Genomic DNA, 15,855 nt, shown 5'->3' with positions numbered 1-15,855 from the left:
ATTTTATATTGTTGAACTGCCTTTTGCTTGCTCAAGATGACAATGGCTACTTATATTGTACTCCTTTTTTAAACTCTATAAGAACTTTTGTATTGGAGTTTTTATTAACGAAAATTAATTATGGGCGCCACCTAGTGACATTTTGTCAATATTGCACCCTATAGCATTTATTCAACGACTTGAATGAAGCTAATAGAACAATAATATTTATAGCCAGTTTTTTCTATATCCACTTTGTTTATCATTAGTTATAATTTTTTTTATATAAATTACCAAGAAAACAAATTATATGGTTATATATTTTATTTTATTTAACTTTCCAGTCCAATACAATCCATCTTGGCAAGCAAGAATAATCTGGTAAGACACCTGATATAAATCCTTATTATTAATTAGATAAAGTCCTACTTTAACAACTTTAAACACATATCATTATATACCACGTTACAGGGCCCAGGGTATTTGCTGGCTCCAGCGGCACTTCTCCTTTGAGGGTAAGCCTGGCTAGGTACCAGGTGTTTCACAACACCATCCCCCTACACTACCAACCACATCAATAGATCTGGACCGGGGCGTGGCCTGGACAGGCATGTGAGCGGACGCAAAGCACGGAGCTCCCGCTATTGATCCGATAACGATCCTTCCCGCGGTGATCCTGTACCGCAGAACGAATCGGAGGATTCACCTTACCTTCCCCGACACATCGGTGACTAAATCGAGTCCTTCCCGGTCCCCGAAATGGCCCATAGAGGCGATAAAGACGCTGCGGCGGCGGCGGCCCTGTCCTCCCAAGATGGCGCCGGCTCCGTCCTTCCACAAAGAGCCCCGCGCGGATGGGAGACTCACAAGGAGACGGGCGGTAAGTCCATCAAGGCCCAGAAGCAACAAGGGAGGGAGCAGCCCAAAGACATGCTGTACTATGCCCAGAAGCTCCAGGGCCCTAGCTGCTCCCTCCCCCCACCGCTGCTGACACCATTACAGGATGCTGGAGGGCAAGATGGCGCCTCCACCCTGGATGACACGCTGCCCCTGGAGGTGTCCCAGGACCAGATAGCTGAACTGTTTGAGAGGCCGGATGATGCCCCACAGCCCACACTAAGTGAAATCCTGCAGGCAGTGCAGCGCTGTACTACATCGGTGACGGCGTCAGTGGATGGCCTGAAGCTGCAGTTTGGCGCACTAACAGAATCCGTGTCCCTCATACGGCACGACATCCAGAAGATCAGGGAACGGACCACGGCGGTGGAGGGACGCATTAGCGAGATGGAAGACCAGATGCCCCCTCTCGCCAGAGACACCAGAACGGCATTGCAGCAGGCGGCCCAGGCGAACGCAAAAAACGGAAGACATCGAAAACCGCTTACGGAGAAACAATGTGGGTATCGTGGGGCTCCCCGAGAAGGTGGAAGGTAGGGACCCCACGACCTTCGTGGAATCATGGCTTCAGGAGATGTTTGGTGCGGAAGCTTTTACCACACTGTTTGCGGTAGAGAGGGCCCACCACACGCCACCCAGACCTCTCCCGCCGGGTAATTCACCTAGGCCTATGCTAGCCAGGCTCCTAAACTATAGGGACAGAGAAATCGTACTTCGGCTGGCCCGGGAAAAGGGAGCAGTGCACTATAACGGCACAAGGGTCTCATTTTACCCAGACTTCTCCGCAGAAGTCCAGCGCAGAAGAGCCAAATTTGCAAAAGAAACGACTACAAAGGATCCAAGTAACATATGCCATGCTGTACCCGGCCAAGCTGAGGGTCACTGCCAGGGGCCAAGCCACTTTTTTCGAATCTGCTGCAGATGCTGCTGACTGGCTGGACCGCAATGAGCAAGACCTGCGAAGGAGACGGGACGCAGACGAGGGAGACTGAAGCCCCGGACCACATTCGGTGGAATAGGTATGACACTTGCTGGAGGGGGAGCTTTTACCCACCACCTCAGAAGCGGGACACTTCTATTTTTCTCTCCCCTTTCTTTTTTTGGTTAGCGCGAGCTCAGAGCTTTTGAAAAGTGATATTTCTTTGTGATGGACTCTGAGCGGCAGTGGGGGAGGCTCTCCCACTGGGTCGCGCAAGTTAGAGAACGGCCCCACTTGGTGGGATGGACTGATCGGTGCCCAGTTGGCACGAAGTCCCCGAGACTGTGTTCATTTGTTATTGTTTATTTTTGGCTCACTTCACTACACATTTTGCTGCCTCTCCCCCCCCCCTCTTTTTGTTTTTGCTTCCACACCCATTTTGCACATGGACAGATACATGCAGGCCTGCATCTCCCACTTTTGACTTGTGCGCCCGATCTAGGCGTTTTACGCCATTAACACGGCCCAGGACTGAGACACAGGGGTGTATAGCCCACTGCGTTGCCGCTTTTCCCCACTTGTCATGGCTACCACGCCAACAGTGACATGGAATGTCCGCGGGGTCCATGACCCTTTGAAACGTACTATGATTGGCTCTTGCTTAAAGAAGTTTCACCCAGCCATTGTGGGCCTCCAGGAGACTCACCTTACAAGGGACACTTTGGGCTGCCTGGGTTTTTCCTGGGTGGGCAAGGCATACCACTCCACTCACACCTCCTACTCTCGGGGCGTGAGTGTCTTGGTACACAAATCCTTGGCTTACCAGGAAGTGGACTCGGCAGTAGACTCCAATGGGAGATATGTTTTTCTTTACTGTAAAGTTTTTACTGTGACAATGATACTTGCCTTTGTTTATATTCCTCCCCCCTTCTCTAGAGAGGTTATACAATGTCTCCTGTCGTACTTAGTGGATAAGCCTGATATGCCTGTTATGATTATGGGAGACTTTAACGGTTGCCTTGATCCCAGACTAGATAGACATCCCCCAGCCTTACCTCCGCTGGGGGGCAGAGGCACCATTTTGAGCCGGCTGCTGGCGGAGGTGGGCTGGATTGATGTTTGGAGGGCTAGAAACCCGACAACCAAGCAGTTCTCCTGCTTTTCTAAGACCCACGGGTCATTATCTCGCATTGACCTATGCGTAGGTTCCCCTCAGGTTTTGCACATGGTATCCAAGACAGAGTATCTCCCTAGAGGGGTGTCGGACCACTCGCCCCTGGCAGCACACCTAATCACCCGCCCGGCTTCCTCTTTGCCCAGGGCTCCCTGGAAAATGAATGCCTTCTGGCTAAAGCTCTTTACTTCACATGAGCGGGTAGGGCTACAGATAGAGCAATATTTTGCGGAGAATGTTCAGGGAGGTGTTACAGTCGAGGGGTGGGATGCGTTTAAGGCCTGCCTTAGGGGCACATTTATAGCTGAAATTACTGCCATTAAACGCAATTCCACTGTCCTTTTGGAACAGGTGGGGGACCAGGTGCAGAGGCTGGAGCTACTCTTTGTGACAGACCGCTCGGACTCCGCGAGGGATGCGTGGATATCGGGCCAGGAATCCCTGGACCGGTTGAGGGCATCCGTCGCGGAAAAGAAACGCTTTTTCACCAAACAGGCCTTCTACGAGGAGGGGGAAAAGACTGGCCGACTTTTGGCCAGGATTGCCAGGTCCCAACAGGCGTCCCCGGCTATCGGAGCGATTCGTGACTGTAGGGGGCGGTTAGTGAATGATCCTGAGCAGATCGTTGCCGTTCTGGCAACCTTCTACGCAGATCTGTATAAATCTTGTGACGACTACTCTGACAGTGAGCTACAGGAGTACATAGATGCTGTGACCCTCCCGGCTTTGACCAGGCAGGCCCGAGTTGAGATGGACGCTCCCCTCACCCTTGACGAGCTAACGGAGGCGGCCGCCTCCTTCCCCACCTGCAAGGCCCCAGGGGATGACGGAATACCCATGGAGGTCTACACCCAGTATGGGGGGGAGATCCTTCCCAGGTTGCTGGAGGTTTTTAACGCTTCGTTTGACCTGGGGAAGCTCCCTCCATCTATGGTGCGGGCTAATATTATCCTTCTGCTAAAATCAGGCAAGGACCCCCTTGATCCAGGCTCCTATAGGCCCATATCCCTGCTGCAAAGCGACGTAAAAATTCTAGCAAAAGCACTAGCCATAAGGGTATACAAGGTCATCCTATCCATAATCCACCCAGACCAGGCAGGGTTTATGCCTCGCAGCTCCACCGCGACGAACCTCCGACGCCTGTACTTAAACATGCAGACCCCCTGGGATTCTGTCGGCCATAGGGCACTGTTGTCACTAGATGCCAACAAGGCTTTCGACAGTGTTGGCTGGCGGTATCTGTGGGCTGTATTGGCCAAGTTTGGCTTCGGCCCTAACTTCCAGAGATGGGTAAGACTGCTGTATGACGCGCCTCAGGCGGTCGTGCGTTTGTCGGACCGGATGTCTTCTGCCTTTGCTCTGGGCAGGGGGACCAGGCAGGGCTGCCCCCTGTCCCCCCTGCTCTTTGCCCTGGCAATTGAGCCCTTGGCGGCCCTGGTGCGGGACTGCCCTGCGGTGAAGGGCTTCCGTTACGGTGACATGCATGAGAAAATCATGCTTTACGCCGATGACATGCTCCTGTTCTTGGAGGATGCAGAAGAGTCCTTAAGCCAAGTGATGTCCCTTGTGGCGGGGTTTGGACATTTCTCAGGCCTTACCATAAACTGGACTAAATCCGCTTTGATGTTTTTGGACGGGCCCCCCCCCCCCCCCCGTCCACTGATAGCCCCTCCTGCCCTGTCCCTGTAGTGACCTCCTTCAAGTACTTGGGGGTACACGTTTCCCCCAAGGTGACCGACTATAGCTGCCTGAACGTCTTTCCCTTACTGACCCGGTTTAGAGACAAGATCCATATATGGAATAGACTAAAAATGTCCCTGGCAGGTAAGACCAATCTCATCAAAATGATCCTGATGCCACAGCTTCTGTACCTGCTCCACAACTCCCCGGTAGTTATTACTCTCAAAACTTTTAGAGTGGTCAACTCGCTTTTCAGACAGCTGCTGTGGCACACTAAAGCTCCCAGGATAAAGTTGGAACAATTGCAACACCACAAGGAGGGAGGGGGGCTGGCTCTTCCTAACCCGTGGATCTACTACTTAGCTGCACAGTTAAAGCACCTGATCAATGCCATATCCCTGGCCCCGACCGGCTCCTCGGCCGGGCTATTGCTGCTTGGCTCGGGGGCTGCGTCGATACCAGAGGGACTTGAGGCCGAGCAGTTTCAGAAACCTAATAAGAGGATGCCCACCTTTGCACTTACCCAGAAGGTGTGGAATAAGGCGAGGCAACTACAGGGGGTCTCGGGGTTTACAGAATTTAGCCCGATCTGGGAGAACAACACATACACAGAGCTGGCCAAATTGGATCAGGGACCCCGATGGCGCCTTCAGGGCATAAACTTTCTCAAACAAATTTTTCGTGGTGGTGCACTGCTCCCATTTGACACTCTACGATCCAGGTTTGCGCTTCCCTTCCCTTCCATGTTCTTTTACTACTTACAGCTGCAACATGCAATTAGAGCCCAGGGGGATGCGGTGGAGTGGGCTCAGTCCCCCACCCCGGTATTCCGCATCTTACGAGCCGCCTCTGAGACTAAGGGTATTATTTCTCAGTGTTACAACATGTTGCTTGACTCATTCTTAGAGGCGCATCCCATGAAAGTGGCAGATCAGTGGGAGGCAGATGTCGGACCAATAACAGGGGAAATGTGGGAGGAGGCGCTGCAGGCAGTCAACAGTTGTTCGCTAAACGTAGCACAGAAGGTATCACAGTTATATATCCTACTGAGGGTTCACTATACCCCGGTGAAACTCTTTAAAATGGGCGGGGTCCCTGACCCCATGTGTAACAGGTGCAAGGTAATGTCTGGGGATCTGATTCACCTGCTCTGGCGCTGCCCCAAGCTCCATAGGTTCTGGCGGGGGGTTCTGGAGACGCTTAATTCTGTGTTTCAGACCTCCGTTCCCTTGGAACCGGTATACTGTCTGCTTGGAGTACTGGAAGGAGTGGTAACGGAGGAGCTGACTCGGATGGCATTCAACAGAGCATTGTTCCAGGCCAGGAGGGTCATTCTCCTGAAATGGAAAATGGAGGCACCCCCCACACTTAAATTCTGGCTGACACACATGGGCAGGATGCTTATTATGGAGAAGTACATATATCAGCACAGGGGAAATGCAGGCAAGTTTGACAGGATGTGGGATGCATGGCTTGCCACACCTGGGTTAAGCCCCATGGAACTCGTTCAGATGAGACTGCTGGGTGGTAATTGAACTTGCTAGCATCCGAGAGGTGGGATCGGAGGGCACACTAATGGGTATGAATATTCCTTGATGGGTTCCTGACGAAGAGACGCATGTGTAGTGTACTATATGTCATGACATGTCATACTGTTGTTTATCTGTATGTTCTGTGAGCAATAAAAACTTTTTTTGATTTAAAAAAAAATAGATCTGGACCAGCAGTCAGCTCGTGTTTTTAATTATATGATCAGAAAGACCTGTACACGATACAGTTCATTTAGCTGTATGACTCTCCATTACACCCCTGAATAAAGAGAGACATCTCTCAGAAACGTCGGGACAGTTCAGAGAGCCACACTATACAACGCTATGCTGTAATTTTGTATTTATGTGTACAAATATCTTATGTCCACCTCTGATCATGTTGATTTTTATTGAATTAATTGTTTTGACTTTTCTAATAAATACTATATAAAGATACACTTCTTCTTACACATAATTTGTTTACCACAAGTGCCTTAAAAGTCCAGTTAGGGGTTCTAGTTCTCCTTTTTTCCTATCTCACTTCTTGAGGTGCTAAAATGACAGGGCAGTACAAACCCCCCCCCCCCCAAATGACCCCATTTTGGAAAGTAGACACCACAAGGAAACTGCTGAGAGGCATGTTGAGTCCATTGAATATTTTTTTTTTGTCCCAAGTGATTGAATAATGACAAAAAAAAATGATATATTGCTCACACATGCCATGGTTATATGTGGAATTGTACCCCAAAATACATTCTGCTGCTTCTCCTGAGTATGGGGATACCACATTGTAACGGCTACCCACTGGTAGTGAGGGGTATCGGCCGTTGGAGACGTCCTTTTTGCTGACAAGTTATGATATGCAGGTACCGCCGGTATATCCCATCGAACGCCCTTCCAAGAAACGAGACGGGCTACGTTTGCAGAGTCAAGCAGACAGACCTTTAATGTCACATTTTTCCTCCTTATATCTGGTTACAACTGTACAGAAACAAATGACACTCCCCCCCCACCCAGGGGGCCTTCAATACATACACTTTGAAACAATGACACTCCCTTGAGCCAATCAGCTGCTAGACGTTTCGGCTCCTCAACTTAACTTGATCAGACAATAGAATTCAATTAACCTTTAAAACAATTATCACTCACACATAATCCCCATCAGCATACACCTCACAGGGGACTGTTGCCTCCACAAAGAGAGTTCTCATTAGCTATGCGAAGGGTACATTAGCATTCAGCAATGAAAGAGACTTGTCCAGTTAACCCTTTGAGCTCAGAATACAATGCGGTACATCCAATTGTGACAAGCCATGCAGTTCCTTGTAGTCCCCCTGCATGAAGATTATCGATGTCCCGGCAGCAGGCATATGTCCGTTACACTACTCCCCTTTTGTGGAACACTCCGGCAGACCCGGATTGATCTTTTTCGGATCAACTTGGGGATGTCCGGTCTGCTGTTAGGGTAAAAGTTCAGTTTGCCTGGACAGTCCGTCGGCATTCCCATTGAATCTGCCAGGGCGGTATTGGATAGAAAAATTGTAGGGTTGTAGGGCCAAGCTCCATCTTAGCAGGCGCCCATTATCTCCGGCTACCCGGTTCAGCCATACTAGGGGGTTATGGTCCGTGATCAGGGTGAATTCCTGACCATACAGGTAGGGTGTAAGCTTCTTTAATGCCCAAACCAGGGCTAAACATTCCTTTTCCACGGCCGCGTAGCTCACTTCCCTGGGTAACAATTTTCTACTCAGGTACGCAACAGGGTGTTCTCCTCCATCCTCCCCGATCTGGCTTAGAACTGCCCCCAGTCCGTACATGGACGCATCTGTATGAACGACAAATCTTTTGTTAGGGACGGGGGCAGATAGGACAGGTGCGTTGATCAATGCTTGTTTCAAGGTTTGGAATGCTGTTTCACAGGCGGGAGACCACAGGACTACTCTAGGCAAATTCTTTTTGGTCAAATCCGTCAGGGGTTTGGCAATGGTACTGTAGTCAGGGACAAATTTTCTGTAATACCCCGCTGTCCCTAGAAATGCCAGTACCTGGGTCTTAGTGTGGGGAGTTGGCCAATTGGCTACAGCCTCAACCTTAGCGGGTTCGGGTCGTTGTTTCCCACACCCCACTCTGTGTCCCAAGTGCTGGACTTCTGCCATCCCGAAATTACATTTTTCTGGCTTCAGGGTTAGGCCGGCGGCCCTAATCTGATCCAGTACAGCCTCAACATGCCTCAAGTGTTCCCCCCAAGTCTCACTATAGATCGCAATGTCATCCAGGTACGCGCAAGCGAAATCCTGGAAGCCATCAAGGAGGCGGTCCACTAAGCGCTGAAATGTGGCTGGGGCGTTCTTCATCCCAAATGGCATGACCTTGAACTGGAATAAGCCAAATGGGGTGACAAATGCCGACTTAGGGATAGCCTCTTTGGCCAGGGGAATCTGCCAATACCCTTTGCACAGATCGATTGTGGTCAGATAACGTCCCCTGGCAATACGATCTAATAGCTCGTCTACTCGGGGCATGGGGTAGGCATCTGTCACGGTTTTGTCATTGAGGCGTCGGTAATCGACACAGAATCGGGTTGTTCCGTCCTTTTTGGGTACTAGGACAACGGGCGAGGCCCAGGGGCTGTCAGATGGTTCTATGATCCCCAGTCTTAACATTTCTTGTATTTCCTTCCTCATCTCCTCTTTTACTGCCTCAGGGATTCTGTAGGGAGTCTGTCTGAGAGGGTTTTGTCCTGGGGTCTCTACGTAGTGAGTCGCTAAGAGAGTGTACCCGGGCTCCTGGGAAAATCTCAGTCCTTTCTCAGTTATCAATTGTCGCATCTGTCCCTTTTCTGCGGGAGGTAACCGCTCCCCTAGCTGTATCGTATTGAGCAGAGTTTTAGGTTCCGAATCTGCTAATAGATCTGGGATGGGTAAGCTGTCAGGGTCTTCAGTGGCTGGAATACATATGGCTGCTACATCCTCTGGTCTTTCCTGATACTCTTTTGATAAGTTTACATGAAAGGACTTCTGGACCCTTTCATCTTGGCTGCTGGCGATTACATATGTAGTATCGCAGACTTCCGCTACCACTTTGTAAGGGCCCTGCCATGAGGTCTGGAGCTTATTCCCTTTGACAGGCCTAAGCACCAGCACCTTCTGGCCCACTTGAAACGTTCTCTGACGGGCGCCCCGGTCGTACCAGTGTTTCTGTCGTCCCTGGGCCGTTTGGAGATGGTCCCGTGCCATCCGAGCTAACTGTTCCATGCGGTCCCGCATTTCCAGCACATATGGCACAATGGGGACACCTTCATGTTCTGTCTCGCCCTCCCAGTGCTCCCGGATGAGGTCGAGGGGGCCTCGCACTCTCCGTCCATAGAGCAGCTCGAATGGGGAGAACCCTGTGGATTCCTGCGGTACCTCTCGATAGGCAAACAAGAGGTGCGGCAAAAATCGTTCCCAGTCTCTGTATTCCGCCGTAAAGGTCCGCAGCAATTGCTTGAGGGTACCATAAAAGCGTTCACAGAGACTGTTGGTCTGAGGGTGGTACGGTGAACTAAGCAGGGTCTTAATACCGCAGACCTTCCATAACTGTTGGGTTAGGTCTGCAGTAAACTGGGTCCCTCGGTCGGACAGGATTTCCTGAGGGAACCCCACTCGGGTGAATATCCCGACGAGCGCACTGGCAACAGTGTCCGCCTGAATATTCGGGCGGGTAGCATAGTCTACTACGCTAAGAATGTATTTCTTACCTGAGGGACTGGGGTTAGGTAGAGGTCCCACTAGGTCGACTGCTACCCTGCTAAACGGTTCCTCGATCACGGGCATAGGTGACATTCGAGCCTTAGGGTGGTCCCCTCTTTTTCCTACCTGTTGGCATACGTCACAGGTGCTGCAGTAACGTCGCACATCCTTCGAGATCCCCGGCCAAAAGAAAGTCTGGGTGATCCGGTAGGTGGTGCGGTTACCCCCTAGGTGCCCTGCCAACGGAATGTCGTGGCCGATTCGTAGAAGTTCCAACCGGTACTTTCTGGGTACCACTAGTTGGCGCTTTTGCGAAGGGACACCGCCTCTCTTTCTGCCTTCAGTCAATCTGTATAACCTGTCACCATCCCATACAAAACATTCCCGCTCATCCCCTCTACTGTCTGCTAATTCTCGATACTTTTGAAGGGTGGAGTCCTCCCTAGTTTCCCTCCCAAATTCCTCTGGGGTGTCCCAAGCTATGGGTCTCTCTACCGTAGTGGGGTTACATGTCGGTTCTTGGCTTACCTGGGTCTCCTGGCCTGTTGTAGGATCATCTGTGATACGGGTCTGTGAGCGGGTGGTCACGGGGCAAGCTGCATCAGGTGTAGGTAGATACGCCGAAGTCAGAGGGACAATGTCGTTGCCCAGCACAACCTCGGCCGGTAGGTTGTCCATGATACCAACTGTGGTCTTTCCTGACCCGACTCCCCAGTCTAAGTGCACCCGGGCGGTGGGTAAGCGGAATACAGCGCCCCCTGCGACCCGGACGGCAACTGTACGAGTGGACACGTTCTCTGGCTTTACCAGATGTTTTTGGACCAGAGTGATAGTGGCCCCGGTATCTCTCAAGCCTTGTGCTACTTGTCCATTCACCCGTACCTCCTGACGGTGATGCTGACGGTTATCTGGAGAGGCGGCTTGTATTGGGTCTGCCTCATACAAAATTCCCAGACATTCCTCCAGGCCCCCCTCGGTCTCCAGGCAGTGGGCCGCAGAGGGACGTGATGGAGTGACCTCTGTGTTGGGTGTTGTACGTCTCCAGTTGTTATTTGTAGCTCTAAGGCCGGGTACTCACGACCAAACATGTATGGTGAAAGCGGTCCGTCGGACCGTTTTCACCATACATGTATGTTTTAAAACAAGTCCAGGAATATTTGTCTGCTGGGAAAAGGCCCGGCGGGCAAATGTTTGCTGGAATTCGGCCCGCTCGCGCCCACACACGACCAAACATGTCTGCTGAAACTGGCCTGCGGACCAGTTTCAGCAGACATGTTTGGTCGTGAGTACGGGGCCTTAGAGGGCAATAATGAGCAATATGTCCCGTGTTGCTGCAGTGATGGCACGTCACCCTAGATGAATCCCGGGGGTAGTTGTTAGGCCCCTGAGGACGTGGTGGTCCTGGTGGAACTGGAGCCCGAAACTCTGAGCGTGGGGTGACGGTTGGAGTACGCGGTTCTACCTTCTGAGCCAGCCGTGTAGTACTCTGGCTTACTTTCCTTGTCTCCGTGTACTCATCTGCTAGCCGAACCGCCTCGTTTAAGTTAGCGGGACGGCGATCTCGTACCCAGTCTTGTATGTCTGCGGCCAGGTCTTGGAAGAAATGTTCCATTAGGAACAGCTGCAATACTTCCTCCCCGGTGTTGGCCTTGCACCCTTGGACCCAAAGGGATGCCACCCTTTGTAACTGGTTTGCCCATTCCATGTGGGAGTCCACAGCCATCTTCTTGGACTCCCGGAAGCGCCGGCGGTAGGCTTCTGGAGTTACGGCGTATCGGGTTAGCAGCGCCTTTTTAACTTGCTGATATTGTAAAATATCCTCTGGAGCGAGAGCCCGAAAGGCTTCATTGGCTTTGCCCGACAATTTCCCCGACAAAATAGTGACCCATTGGTCTGGTGGTACCTGGTGTAGTGAGCACTGCCTCTCAAAGTCCGCCAAATATTCATCTATTTCCTCCTCACTTTCTACAAAAGCTTTAAATGCAGTGAACGGTATTTTCTTTCCTGTAGCAGCGGGTGGGGGGGTAGGAACTGCAGGTGTAATGGGCTGTCTCACTCTTACCAGTTCCAGTTCTTGTCCCCTCTTCGTTTGTATCTCCTCCCTTGCTTCCCGGAACAGCTGGTTGATTAGTTCCACGGACGTTTCTGGATACAAGGATAATCTCCGCTGTACAATCCCAGTAATTACATCTTCTTTGCTGACCGGTGCAAGGGGCTCCGTTCCTTCCATGGATCCATCCATTTCGTCCAGCCCCAGCAGTTCAGCTATCAGCTCCCTCCGTGGTCTGTTGCTGGCGCTCCTACCACGACTCTCTAATAGATCTTTTAGTGTGGATCTTTTCAGCCTGGCGTACTGCGACTCCATTCAGAACTTGCTCTTTGGATAAAAGGACCATCCCACCGCTGCCAACCAATGTAACGGCTACCCACTGGTAGTGCGAGGGTCTCGGCCGTTGGAGAAGTCCTTTTCCCTGGCAAGCTGCGATATGCAGGTACCGCCGGTATATCCCATCGAACGCCCTTCCAAGAAACGAGACGGGCTACGTTTGCAGAGTCAAGCAGGACTGACCTTTAATGCCACATTTTTCTTCCTTATATCTGGTTACAAACTGTACAGAAACAAATGACACTCCCCCCCCACCCAGGGGGGACTTCAATACACACACTTTGAAACAATGACACTTACTTGAGCCAATCAGCCGCTAGACGTTTTGGCTCCTAAACTTAGCTCGATCAGACAATAGAATTCAATTAACCTTTAAAACAATTATCACTCACACATAATCCCCATCAGCATACACCTCACAGGGGACTGTTACCTCCACAAAGAGAGTTCTCATTAGCTTTGCGAAGGGTACATTAGCATTCAGCAATGAAAGAGACTTGTCCAGTTAACCCTTTGAGCTCAGAATACAATGCGGTACATCCAATTGTGACAAGTTCCTTGTAATCCCCCTGCATGAAGATTATCGATGTCCCGGCAGCAGGCATATGTCCGTTACACACATGTTTGGGAATTTTTGGGAGCCTAGCCACGTATGCGGCCCCAAAAACCAAGCACCGCCTTCAGCATTTCTACCTATCACAGTTTCGAAGGCCATAAAATGCCAAAATAGCACAAAACCCCCCCAAATGACCCCATTTTGGAAAGTAGACACCCCAAGCTATTTGCTAAATGGTATGTCGAGTCCATGGAATATTTTATATTTTGAAACAAGTTGCGGGAATATGACAAACTGTTTTTTTTTGCACAAAGTTGTCACTAAATGATATATTGCTCACACATGCCATGGTTATATGTGTAATTGCACCTCAAAATACATTCTGCTGCTTCTCCTGAGTACGGGGATACCACATGTGTGGGACTTTTTGGGAGCCTAGCCACGTACGGGACCCCGAAAACCAAGCACTGCCTTCAAGATTTCTAAGGGCATACATTTTTGATTTCACTCCTCACTACTTATCACAGTTTCGAAGGCCATAAAATGCAAAAATAGCATAAAACCCCCCAAATGACCCCATTTTGGAAAGTAGACACCCCAAACTATTTGCTGAGAGGCATAGTGAGTATTTTACAGCTCTCATGTGTTTTTGAAAATGAAGGAAGAAAATAAAAAAAATTTTTTTTTCAAAACTTTGTGACAAAAAATGAGATCTGCAAAATAATCACCATACCTCTCAGCAAATAGCTTGGGGTGTCTACTTTCCAAAATGGGGTCATTTGGGGGTGTTTTGTGCCATCTGGGCATTCCATGGCCTCCGAAACTGTGATTACACCCTTAGAAAGCCTGAAGGCGGTGATTGGTTTTTGGGGTCCCGTACGCGGCTAGGCTCCCAAAAAGTCTCACACATGTGGTATCCCCGTACTCAGGAGAAGCAACAGAATGTATTTTGGGGTGTAATTCCACATATGCCCATGGCATGTTTGAGCATGTTTGAGCAGTATATCATTTATTGACAACTTTGCGCGCAACTTGTGTCAAAATATAAAATATCCCATGGACTCAGCAAATAGCTTGGGGTGTCTACTTTCCAAAATGGGGTCATTTGGGGGGGGGGGGGGGGTTTAATTATCCTGGCATTTTATGCACAACATTTAGAAGCTTATGTCATACATCACCCACTCTTCTAACCACTTGAAGGCAAAGCCCTTTCTGACACTGTTTGTTTACATAAAAATATATTTTTTTTTGCAAGAAAGTTAAGTTGAACCCCCAAACATTATATATTTTTTTAAAGCAAAGGCCCTACAGATTAAAATGGTGGGTGTTGCATTTTTTTTTACACACAGTATTTGCGCAGCGATTTTTCTTTTCCAATATTTTATTGAATTTTCAAAAAATTATAACAAGCCATGGTTTGCCCACGCAGGGGCGACATAGAACACACAAAAAAATATATAAGAAATAGCGCATGAACACATAATAGACACCAAGATCAATTATAACCCAGGCCATGGAGGACCAGGTTGAAATATAGGCCTATGTCATAGACACAAATATCCTTCTGTACCCAGGAGTACAGCAGCTTACATTGTTGGCCTTTATATCGAAGAGCAATGACAGAAAAAGCAAACAGGAAAGAAAGAGAAAGAGAAAGCAAAAGAGTAGAGAAAAAGAGGAGCCCCAGAAGAGGGCAAGTATCACGGACACGGGACTCGCCGAAGCAAGATTTCCTAAAGCCGACCATCGGTCGGGGGCAGGGATGAAAAAGAATAACTTATCCATGGTTCCCTGCGCAGCGATTTTTCAAACACGTTTTTTGGGGAAAAAATACACTTTTCTTTATTTTAAAGCACTAAAACACACTATATTGCCCAAATTATTGATGAAATAAAAAGATGATCTTAGGCCGAGTACATGAATACCAAACACGACATACTTTAAAATTGCGCACAAACACGCAGTGGTGACAAACTACAAACATTTTTAAAAGCCTTTACAGGTTACCACATTAGATTTACATATGACTCCAGACCGACGCTTGCGTTCGCCTTTGCGCAAGAGCAGGGGGGAACAGGGATGCTTTTTTTTTATATTTATTTAGCTTTTTTTTTTTTTTTTTGTAAACTGTTCCTTCCATATTTTTTTTTCTACCATTTTTATTGTTATCTCAGGGAATGTAAATATCCCTTATGATAGCAATAGTTAGTGACAGGTACTCTTTTTTTTAAAAAATGGGGTCTATTAGACTCTAGGGCCCAGATTCTTGTACACTGGGCGTATCTCTGCGGCGGCGTAACGTATCCGATTTACGTTACGCCGCCGCAAGTTTTTCAGGCAAGTGCTTTATTCACAAAGCACTTGCCTGTAAAGTTGCGGAGGCGTAGCGTAAATCACCCGGCGGAATTCAAATTTGTCGGGTAGGGGGCGTGTATCATTTAAATGAAGCGCGTCCCCGCGCCGAACGAACTGCGCATGCGCCGTCCATAAAATATCCCAGTGTGCATTGCTCCAAATGACGTCGCAAGGACGTCATTGGTTTTGACGTGAACGTAAATGACGTCCAGCCCCATTCACGGACGACTTACGCAAACGACGTAACTTTTTAAAATTTCGACGCGGGAACGACGGCCATACTTAACATTGGCTGCGTCTCATATAGCAGGGACAACTTTACGCCGGGAAAAGCCTAACGTAAACATCGTAACTTTACTGCGTAGGCCGCGCGTACGTTCGGAAATTCGCGTATCTAGCTAATTTGCATACTCGACGTGGAATTCGACGGAAGCGCCACCTAGCGGGCAAAAAAGAATTGCAGTTTAGATCCGACGGCGTAAGAGACTTACGCCTGTCGGATCTAATGGATATCTATGCGTAACTGATTCTAAGAATCAGTCGCATAGATACAACGGCTCAGATTAGGACTTACGACGGCGTACATGGCGCTGCACCATTGTAAGTCCTATGAGAATCTAGGCCTAGATCTTTCCTCTGCCCTCAAAGC

This window comes from Rana temporaria, chromosome 6 (genome assembly GCF_905171775.1).
Source record: "Rana temporaria chromosome 6, aRanTem1.1, whole genome shotgun sequence".
In the NCBI taxonomy this organism is placed as follows: domain Eukaryota; kingdom Metazoa; phylum Chordata; class Amphibia; order Anura; family Ranidae; genus Rana; species Rana temporaria.
This window is presented reverse-complemented; position numbering follows the sequence as displayed.